This window comes from Cervus canadensis, chromosome 19 (genome assembly GCF_019320065.1).
Source record: "Cervus canadensis isolate Bull #8, Minnesota chromosome 19, ASM1932006v1, whole genome shotgun sequence".
NCBI lineage: Eukaryota > Metazoa > Chordata > Mammalia > Artiodactyla > Cervidae > Cervus > Cervus canadensis.
This window is the reverse complement of record NC_057404.1, coordinates 16,681,610-16,693,808: the sequence shown is the minus strand read 5'-3', so window position 1 is coordinate 16,693,808 and position 12,199 is coordinate 16,681,610. Positions and strand designations below refer to the sequence as shown.

Here is a 12,199-nt window from a genome sequence, read left to right as displayed (position 1 = left end):
TGGTCTATCATGTCTCTTTTCATTTACCCACTAGTTCATCACTTTAGCCTGGGCATCATTTATTTATAAAAGAAAAAATCATATCCTGAGGCACTACACCACAAGAAGCTTTAAAGTTTAAATGATAAAAATGGTAAGAAAAAGAGGAGATACATAGCCATTGAAAGAGAATTTTCATTACATGAATGTATTAAACTGTTATATTTTCAAGCCTCTTTGATGTTCACTATCATTTACCAACCACATCATCAATATGAAAATTTTATTTAATAACTACCAAATGACTATTTTTAACATGTCATGCATGAAATTTTAAAGAAATAAATTAAAATTTTCACTATACACTTTATAATCAAATGTAGATCCTTTAACAAGAGAAGAATATAGACTCTTCTCTATAATATCATGTGTGTGAGGGGGTAGTGTGTTGTTCATAACACTAGCCTAATCAATATGGAAAATATTTCTTCCTGTATTCATAGCATATTCCTTTTTGAGTGAATATCAAATCAATATGCTTTATCTAAAACAATCTTAAATAGTAAATGAAGTATTTGGAGTCAGACAGTATTAAATAGCTATCACAACAGTCTTTCATTCAATCAACTCCTAAGCTTTATTGAAATTCCTTTTTTTTTTTTTTCATCTGGACAAATTTCCTCCTCTAAACAAATATATTTTGACTGTTCTAGATGCTTGGGATACGGAATAAAAAAAAAGTAAATGTTTTGCTTCATGGGTTTTCTACCCCAGTGGTGGGGGAAATTGCATAGGGTAGGTATATTGGCAGGTAGGTAGATAATTAAATACATAGATGGATAGAGAGACAATTTTTCCCATATGGGAAATAAAATATGAAAGAGGGAAGAGTAATATTTAGGGAAGTCAGGTAAAGCTTCTTCAAGGAGAAACTGAAGTAGGCTGGAAAAATGAGGACCAAGTAGGCACAAAAAAACTATGGAAAATGAGCTTTCAAGAAGCAGGGAGCAGGGAGTAAGATCTTTGAAGCAAAAATATACTCTCTGTGGTGATTAGAAAAAAAAGAGGAAAAAAAAATTGGCAGTTGAGCTCATACATGTTCAGTGTTTACATTTAATCTCAAGTGTGATTTGAGTTATTAACAGTCATCCTAATTTGAGAGTTTTTTGAGAGTATTAAATTATAAATGTAAATAAATAGGTATCTGAAATACTGGATTTCAATAAGCTTTTGACATTCTTTTATTCTTCAAGAATTAAAGTTTAAAGATTTTGCCTAGGCAGTTTGGAATTACAAGAAGAACATCGTATGCATCAAAGACAAGCAAATTTGTGTTTGACTACTTTCTCAGACCCCAGCTGGACTTTCTAAGTGGTGCAGTGGTTAGGAATCTGCCTATCAATGCAGGAACTGCAAAAGACACTAGTTTGAACACTGGGTTAGGAAGATCCCCTGGAGAAGGGAATGGTGCCCAGTACAGTATTCTCGCCAGGACAACTTTGTGGACAGAGGAGCCTGGCAGGCTATAGTCCATGGGGTCACCAAGAGTTGGATTCAACTGAGCATGCACATGCATACACACACACACAAACACACACACACTGATACCAACTAAGTATGATGTGATTGTGAGCCTAAAGGGATTAAAAACCACTTTAAGCAACTTCCACATCTCTTCAAAAACACCGATATTCTCATTTGCTTTCATAAGGAGTACATATCACCTTTACCTTACAAAAAAGAGGGTTACATGCAAAAAAATAACAGGAATGTTAAGCATATAAATAAACATAAATATAGAACAGTATCACAACATTAATATATTGTGATAAGAAACACTGTAACTACATCATCATATACAAGTATTCAGAACTTTATTTAAGAGATTTCTAAAGCCAAAGACATGGTGGCAAAATTTATCCACTGAAAAAACTGATTTCCATGCTCCATTTGTTCAGAAGAAACTTGGAAAAAGCCAGAAACAGGTTAGTCTCTTTAAAAGATTTCTAATCTTATGAATTTCATAAAGATATATAGTTAGTTTAATTTGTATTGATCCCACATATCCAGGTTAATTTTATATTACACTTGACATACTACCCATGATATTAGCAAATTTTGTATATAGTTATTTGTGTGATGTGAATATTATTGGCCACCTAATATCAGCCTGCAAGGACTCAAAATGAATCAAAATAAATTAAAAGAAGTAGAAAAAAAAAAGTATTTTTAAATTCACAAGTGGAAGATTTTTTAAGCTTCCATAACCATGTTTATCTCCAAAATAGGGGTTATATTAAGCAGCATTTTATAGGCTAGTATATTTTTAATACAAGTATTCTAGCTATATTTTCCCCATAAAAGTTATATCAAAGATTTTAAATAGCCAATAATAGGTGGAAAAAATTGCTTTCACTATGTTCCGTATAAATGTGGGTCAGATCAGTCACTAAGTTGTATCCAATTCTTTGTGACCCCATGAACTGCAGCACGCCAGGCCTCCCTGTCCATCATCAACTCCCAGAGTTTACTCAAACTCATGTCCATTGAGTCGGTGATGCCATCCAACCATCTCATCCTCTGTCATCCCCTTCTCCTCCTGCCCTCAATCTTTCTCAGCACCAGGGTCTTTTCAAATGAGTCACCTCTTCGCATCAGGTGGCCCAAGTATTGGAGTTTCAGCTTCAACATCAGTCTTTCCAATGAACACCCAGGACTGTTCTTCTTTAGGATGGGCTGGTTGGATCTCCTTGACCAACCTAGACAACATATTAAAAAGCAGAGACATTGCTTTGCCAACGACGGTCCGTCTAGTCAAGGCTATGGTTTTTCCAGTGGTCATGTATGGATGTGAGAGTTGGACCATAAAGAAAGCTGAGTGCTGAAGAATTGATGCTTTTGAACTGTGGTGTTGGATAGGACTCTTGAGAGTCCTTTGGACTGCAAGGAGATCCAACCAGTCCATCCTAAAGGAGATCAGTCCTGGGTGTTCATTGGAAGGACTGATGTTGAAGCTGAAACTCCAATACTTTGGCCACCTCATGCAAAGAGTTGACTCATTGGGAAAGTCCCTGATGCTGGGAGGAATTGGGGGCAGGAGGAGAAGGGGACGACAGAAGATAAGATGGCTGGATGGCATCACCAACTCAATAGTCATAAGTTTTAGTAGACTCCGGGAGTTGATAATGGACAGGGAGGCCTGGCATGCTGCATTTCATGGGATCACAAAGAGTCGGACACGACTCACTGACTAAACTGAATGGTTTATTATATTTAAGTCCCTTGGACAGCAAGAAGATCAAATTGGTCAATCCTAAAGGTAATAAACCCTGAATATTCATTGGAAAAACTGATGCTAAAGCTTCAGTACTTTGGCCACATGATGCAAAGATCTGATTTATCGGAAAAGACCCTGATGTTGGGAAAGGTTGAGAACAGGAGGAGACGGCAGTGACAGAGGATGATATGGTTAGATGGCATCACCAACTCAATGGACAAGCTTTGGGAGTTGGTGAAGGACAGAGAAGCCTAGCATGTTGCAATCCGTGAGGTTACCAAGAGCTGTCCACAACTTAGAGACTAAATAACAACAACAAATATAGGTGGCACAGTGGTAAAGAATCCACCTGCTCAAACACGAGGCAAAAGAAATGCGAGTTCTAACTCTGGGTTGGGAAGATCCCCTCAAGGAGGAAATGACAACCTACTCCAGTATTCTTGCCTAGAAAATTCCATGAACAGAGAAGCCAGCCCATGGGGTCTCAAATGGTCGGACACAGCTGAGCATGCACACATCAGGCATCAGCAGTTTATTATATTTAATGAAATTCATAAAATGTCATAATCAAGAATTCTCATAGGAAGCCACAGATTTCTACAGGACACATCAATTTAATATTATCGATTTCCATTCTTGAACAGACTGAAAAAGTGAAGGAGATAAAAAATGTAAGTTCGGCTGGAAATTCATTTGAACCTATTTGGAGTTACTCTGTATTATGCAGGATCAATGTAGTTAATGAATTTTCCGTCTGTTATTTGTTATCTTACCTATCTACTACATATGCAGGCCCTTAAAACAGCTGAAATAATCTTTTGCTGGAGACTGCAGTGTGCTTTTGTCATGCAGGGGATGATTTTGAGATATTTTCAGTTTCTATTGTAACAGTCTAGAAGTGTCTGGAGTGACATCAGATTTCACATTCATCCTTGTTCACTCAGAAATCCATTTAGCTTGGGGCAAATGGGACATATTCTTTCACATTGCTGACACTATCGAAAAGCCAAATGATGAAAGATCCTACAGCTTTTGTTCTTCAGTTCCCCAAACCCCATGTTTAGATCCCTGCCTTTTTTTCCCCCCACTGGAGAAAGGTTGGTTGCATTAAAAAAAAAAAAAAAATTACCTCAGATTTCCTATCACTAGCACTTCCTGATGCAAATCCCTTGAGTTTGCAAGCTGAAATCTATCATGATTTTTGTTTATCCTTTTCAGCGCTTTTAAAATTTTCTTTTCTAAACAAGCAAAACCAAAATATAACTAATACTTTGTTATCTATCCATTGGTAAATTGAAGCTTTCAGAGACAGGAAAAAAAAAAAAAAATGTTGAGTATACCTCAGAACTCTTTTCCCCTCTCTTTTAACCACTTCTAATTTAAGTTCCAACTACCTAATATTTGTAATAATTGGCATCATGTTCCTTTTGATTATGACCATGATCATCTAACTATCTCTTTCAATGCTATTATTAAGACCACACATTTAAGGCTATATCAATAATTTCAACTGAAGAGTGCTTTTATCTTATCCTCTTAAGGATTCAATGTTATCCTTGTTGACATTCAAGGTCTAAAGAAATAACAGAGGTGTAAACCAACTTATTTACTTATTATTTACTTATTTACTTATTATTCACTTTCACTGAAAGTGACATAAGAGTTAAATATTAAGTGAGTAAAGTTTCCAGAGAGCTTTCAGACAGGAATTTTTCAAAGGAGAAACAACCTCCAAGTGAGTGAGACCATAATAAATAAGAATGGGACAATATCATCTGACTTCTGACTGCAGTCTCCTACTCCAAGTAAAGCAGATTCCCAAGGTCAAATCTAGAGAAAAACAACATTTGAGCTCACTGGCCAGATTCTCCACTGGAAAGCAAAGGTTCAAGCCTATTGCTGGCAGAAACATGGGGAGAATGCAAAATAATCAGTGCCAAGGGCAAAGAATAAGATACAAGGTAGAAAACGAACATCTTAATCATATCAGGTAATAGGGGCTACAAAAACTCACCTAACTGAAAAACAGATTTTGAAAGCATGTTGAGAGGACAGATTCACTGAACTGTATGTATGCATGCTAGGTTACTTCAGTCATGTCTAATCTTTGCAGCCCTATGGACGGCAGCCTGCCAGACTCCTATGTCTATGAGATTCTCCAGGGAAGAATGCTGCAGTGGGTTTCCATGCCGTCCTCCAGGAAATCTTTCTGGCCCAGGGATCTAACCTATGACTGTTAAATCTCCTGCATTGGCAGGCAGGTTCTTTACCACTAGCGCCACCTGGGAAGCCCACTGAACTCTATAAACTCCATGATTTCCAGTTCATGTTTGTCTTGGTTCTCAGATTCCTCTGAGGAAAAGCTCAAAATAAAAACATTTTTAATATTCATCTAAATTATCCCTTTTGAATTATCTTATTCCATACATTCTACTTTGTTTCCAATTTTTCATCCTTTGACAAGTTGGAAACTGTCTTAATTTATTAGACTTTTGGCCTACAATAGATTAAGGCATTGATCTTTTGTCTATACAAATATGGCTAATCCAGTCATTACTTAAGCTTCAAGAAACTATAGGGTCCTCATGAAAAATGTGATGTAATGTTTTGGAAAATAATACAAAGCTTATAAAAATGATGGTTGCCACTCTTCTTTCCCAAGTCTTTGAAAATATTATTAACATAAATGCACTTTTTCCAGTGGAATTTGGACTCAGCCACAATTCACACACTACCACAGCTTGTACATTGGCACTGGGCTTGAAATCTTTGGCTTGTATCTGTATCTGTTAAAAGCATGACTGTGTCATCTTAAGGTATTAGCGGACTATTCTCCTCATCTTCTGGGAAGATCAAAATATGTAGCAAATCTACAAGCACAGACTACAGCCTATTTCCTCAGTTTTTCAAAAATTTTTTTTTTTCTAAACTTATTCCCATGTGTTAAATTCCTTTCTGTTTAAATATTTAAATCAGTTGTGCTGAGTACCACAGGACATTAACACGGGCCCCACTGAGAGGATGGCTTGTGATCAAAGACTGCTCTGATGTATGAGATAGGGCTCTCCAAGAAGATGGAAGGGTAAGGACTAAGAGCCTGAGGTAAGAGCACACATCACATATTCAGCACCCAACAGAGAGTCTGAGGAACCAGAGCACAGAGAGCAAAAAAACAAAAATTATAGAGGAGATGACCGAAATTGTTCATGGAGAAGAACGCTAAATATTGCCAAGCTGTTAAGTTCTCTGCTTTATTTATAGATTCAACGCAACCCTAATCAAAATCCTAGCAAGTTATATTATGGATATCAAAGAATTTTTTCAAAAGTTTAATATAAAGAGGCAAAAGATCCAATATTGAAGGAAAAGAATAAAGTTAGAGAGCTAATGCTACCCCACTTTAAGATGGACCGCAAAGTTACAGTGATTGAGATAGTATGTTATTAGTGAAAGTTATTATTAGAAAAATATGTTATTAGTATGTTATTAGAAAGTATGTTATTAGTGAAAGAGTAGGCAAATAGATCAGTGGAACAGAATAGACAGCCCAGAATAGACCCACATCAATTTATTCCAATTGTCTTTGACAAATATTATATGGAACAAAGATAGTCTTCAATAAATGTAACCACTGGACATGGACATACCAAAAAAAAAAAAAAAATTAGACACAGACTTTCTACTCTTCACAAAAATTGGCTCAAAATGGACCTAAATGTAAAATGCAACAGAATAAAATAACAAAGGGGAAAACCAGCATACTCTTGGGTATGGTGATGACATTTTAGATAGACCATATTTCATAGAACAATCCATGAAAAAGCTAATTGATAAGGTAGACTTTATTAAAATAAAAAATTTCTCTGAGCCAAACACTCTAAGAAAATGAAAATACAGGCATAGATTGGGAAAAGAATATTTGCAAAGACACAACTGAAAAAGAATGATTATCCAACATATACAAAAGACTTTTAAAACTCATCAATAAGAAAATACATGACCCAATTAAAAAATGGACCAAAAACCTTAACAGACAGTTCATCAAAGGAGATACACAGGTGGGAAATAAATATATGAAAAGATGTTCCACATCATATGTAATCAGAGAAATGCAAATTGAAATGAGGCACCACTACACACCTACTAGAATAGCAAAATCTGGAACGCTGACAACACGAAATGCTGATGAGGTATGGAACAACAAGAACTCTCATTCTTTGCTAGTGAGAATACAAAAAGGTACAGCCACTCTGAAAGGCAGTTTCTTAAAAAGTAAAACATACTCCTACCATGCAATACAGCAATCATACTCCTTGATATTCACCCAAATGAGCTAAAAATTCATGTTCAAAATTTGCACATGGCTATTTATAGCAATTTTATTCATAATTAGTAAAACTTGGAAACAACCTAAATATGCCTCAGTAGATTAATAAACTGTGATACAATCAGATAATGGAATATTATTCAATGATAAAAACTATTAAATCATTAAAAGGAAATAAAAGTATATTACTAAGTGAAATGTATCTATGTGAGAAGGCTAAACATTTTAATTCAAACCATGTGACATTCTGGAAAAAAAAAAAAAAAACACCTGGGAAAAAGGGAAAAAAAATAGGAAAGTCAGTAAAAATCTGAGGTTGCCAGAGTTTGGAGCTTGAGACCTGAATAGGGAGGATACAGAGAGATTTTAGGGCAATGAAAATACTCTGTGTAATACTATACCACATGTCATTACGCATTTGTTGAAATGCATTGAATATACAACAATGAGTAAAACCTAGGCTAAACTTTGGATTTTGAATGATTATAATATGTCCATATAGGTTCATCAATTGTAATATATATAATTCTGATGTGGTATGTTAATATTGTCAGAGTCAGCTGGAGGCATGGAGTACACTGAAAATCTCTGTAACTTTCCCTTAAATCTGCTACTTAAGACCTCTCAAAGACACAATAATAGTATTTGCTTTTACCTGATTGAAATAGCAAGCCATTAAAAGGATTTAAGCACAGAAATATTGTGACCTTTTACATTAATAGGAATGTCCCAACATCATTGCTGTGATGAGGAAAGACTAGTAGAAGATAAACTTGAGAGTAGGAGACCAGTATGAAAGCTATCGCATGTGTGCATGCTAAATCGATTCAGTCATGTCCTACTCTCTGTGATCCTATGGGCTGTAGCTCCTAGGCTCCTCTGTCCAAGGGGATTCTCCAGGCAAGAATACCATGACCTCCTCCAGGGGGATCTTACTACCCAGGGACTGAACTCACATCTCTTCTATCTCCTGCATAGATAGATATGCCCTGTACCCCTAGTGCCACCTGGGAAGCTCGCAAAAGTCATTACTGTCATTCAAATGAAAAGCAAAAATGGCCTGGGCCCAAGTAATGACAACAGGCCAGTGAGAAGCAAAAGGATTCTGAGTGGGCTTCCCATGGGCTCAGTGGTAAAGATTCTGTCTACCAATGCCTGAGATGTGGGTTTGATCCCTGGGTCAGGAAGATCCGCTGGAGAAGGAAGTGACAACACTCCAGAGTTCTTTGGTGGAAAATCTCAGGGACAGAGGAGCCTGGCAGGCTATATTCCATGGGTCACAAAAGAGCCAGACACAACTTAGTAACTAAACAACAACAATAAACAGATTCTGAAGAAAAAATTGATAGGATTAAGAGCTGTGAAACTAAGTCAAAGTAGGCTCCAAAATTTGGGCTTGAGTAGTTGGAAGGATAGATGTTCCCATCTACTGATACGGGGAACATATGCAAATGAGGATTATAGGAAAAGATCAGAGAAGCAGCACACTATACATGCACTCTGGCACCTACTTGTGCCAAACACTGATTACAAGCTGTATAACCTTGGGTGATTTATTCAACTTTGTATCTCGATTTCTTCAACTTTGTATCTCAATTTCTTCCTTTATAATAGCAAATACTTCATAGGGATAAGTCAACTAATATATGTAAAATCATTGCAGTTTATTTTTGGTATCTAGTAAGCATTATATGGATGGGAACTATCATTGTTATCAAGCGCTAGGCTTTGGGTGTTTAAATTTGAGATGTTTTATTACACATACTATTGGAGATATTTAATAGGAAATTGGACAATCAAATTTAGAATCCATGAGAAAGGTCAATGACAGAGCTCTAAAATTGAGAATCAATAATTGGAGGTAACAAAGGTGAGAATTTCTACCTTTAAAGACATATAACTTAGTACACGCTGAAGTTTCACAAATACCGTCTAGTCATATATTTATTGGAGAAGGAAATGGCACCCCACTCCAGTACTCTTGCCTGGAGAATTCCGTGGGCAGAGGAGCCTGACAGGCTACAGTCCCTGGGGTCACAAAGAGTCAAACACGACTGAGCGACTATCACTCACTCACTGACATATTTTTATAGGCATGGAGATAGGCACTGGAAGCCTGTTGTTTGGCACAGGGAGCTCGGCTCGGTGTTCTGCAGGGACCTAGATGGATGGAATGGGGGGATGGGAAGGAGGTCCAAGACGGAGGGGATACATGTATACACATAGCTTAATTCCTTGTAGCTCAGTTGGTAAGGAATCTGCCTGCAATGCTGGAGACATGGGTTTGATTCCTGGGTCAAAAATATCCCCTAAAAGGGCAACCCACTCCAGTATTCTTGTCTGGAGAATCCCACGGATGGAGGAGCCTGGCAGGCTTCAGTTCATGGGGTTGCACAGAGTTGGAAATGACTGAGCGACTAAATCACCACCATAGTTGATTGACTTAGCTAACACAACATTGTAAAGCAACTGTACCCTGTTTAAAAAAAAGAAAAATGCATGGACCTGGAGGAAATAACCAAAGAAATAATGATATGTAGAAAGACAAGTGGTTCAAATACAGATTCTCAGAGCATTACAATGTCAACTCATTCAAGAAGAAACATCAAAGGAAACTGAATGAAGATCATTTGCCAATAAAATAGAAAAAAATGAAAAAAAAGTAAAGCATACTGGAGCCACATGAAGAAAACATTTCAAGGATGAAAGCATGATCAACTATGCAAGTAGGGCTGAAAGTCAAATAAGATGAAGGGCATTTTGTATCATTAAATAGATCAGGTTTTGTTGAATAGATGAGGGTGAAACCTAGTTGGCACAGGTTCAAGAGAAAATGAGAGAAGATAAAATGGAGACAATCGCTTTAAAGAATTCTGTCATAAAAAGAGATAGGATGATAGCTCATCGGGGACTTGGGCCAAGAGAGAAATTCTATTTTGTGTTGTTTTCTTTAACAAAGGAGAAATTATACCATATTTTCTTGTGTATAAAATATAAGCAGAAGATGAAGAAAAGAATTTCTATAGGCTGAATCCAAAATGAGTGATTTAGGATGTGCTTTAGTTCATTGAAGGCAGGATTGACACTAGTTAAAATGAATGGTGTACTACTGACCATAAAAGGGTCAGGGATGCAGCTGAGTTGTTAGGTGTGTCCTAGTAACATTGGCAAGATTTCTTCTGCATGCTTCAGTGAATTATCACACCAATTTACTACATGTGAGAAAGGATGAGGAAGTATAGGGAGTCTGAATGAAGACTGGATATCATGAAGCAGTCTACTGGGAAAGTGGGGACGAGAAAAGCAGGGAAATCCAGTGTTATCACTGAACATCCCACTGCTGTTAGTGATTCACTATTTAGCTGAGCCTGGTCAGTGTGTCTGTGTTTGTTTGTTTTTTTTTTTTTTCTCCAAATATCTGCATCTCCACAGCTGAAGATGCATAATAGGAAAGAGTTTGGTTTGACCAGGATTATGACTTTGCTAAGCAAAAAATGTCAAAAAAAAATGATGGGAACAAAGAACTGAGTGAGTACTCACAGGAATTATTTAATATGAAATCCATGAAAGGCAAAGCTAGAGAGGATATAATATGGTTAAAAAGTGGTTACATCAACTGATGTGATATTTTTGAGCAGAGGATTATGGATTGAGGTTCTGAGAGAGTGAGATAAACTATAGGAGATAGTGTCAGAAATATAAGGCTTGAAGTTGAGATATCACTTTTATGAATGATCACCAGGCTTATGGTACAGCATGGGAATGAGTGACTATACAGGGATAGAGGATAAAATATAAGGAGAGGAGGAGATTCTGGGACTAGAGATCTAGACGTTGATTACTGAAAAAACGGTATTGGTGAGGGGGCTTCCCAGGTGGCGCTGCTGGTAAAGAACCCACCTACCAATGCAAGAGGCGTAAGAGATCCCCTGGAGGAGGGCATGGCAACCCACTCCAGCATTCTTGCCTGGAGAATCCAATGGACAGAGGAGCCTGGCAGACTACAGTTCATAGGGTTGCAAAGAGTCAGACACGACTGAATCGACTATGTATGCATGGTATTGGAGAGGAAACATGATTGAGCCAGGAGATAAAATCTTAAAGTAAGGCAGAGTACCCTAGGATTTAAAAGATGACAGATAAGGGAGAGGGAAGTAGATAGTTTGTAACATGAGATTAAAAGGTCTGGGGACATAAGGAGAATGGAAGGAACATATTTGTCGTGGAAGTCTCCAAAGCCTATAGCACCCAGTATTTCCAGGCAGTCTCCCTCCAAGTACTAACCAGACCCAATCTTGCTTAGTTTCTGAGATCAGATGAGATTGAGTGCATTCAGGGTGGTATGGCCACAGACCCAAAGGGCATAGGTAGTTTGTAAAAGAAGCGACACTTGCACTAAAATGCCCTCTTATTCCAGTGCTGTAAATGTTTCAGTTTGTTCCTTTACTATCATAAATTAATCTGAATGGCTCATTTATTTGTTTGTTCTATAAGTAATCCTTAAAACAAACAAATGCCTTTCAGTAGAAATTATCATATAATAGTAGTTATATAATTGTAAAACTACAGTCTTGGCTTAATCTGCCCCTATAATTATAAAATAAAATGACATAAGA

The 12,199-nt window shown here is 37.0% G+C and overlaps 1 pseudogene; it reads right to left on the bottom strand.

Moving 5' to 3' along the window:
• Window positions 1-11,819: 11,819 nt before the first annotated feature.
• On the bottom strand, window positions 11,820-11,937 carry LOC122422400 (annotated as a pseudogene).
• Between the last annotated feature and the right edge of the window lie 262 nt (window positions 11,938-12,199).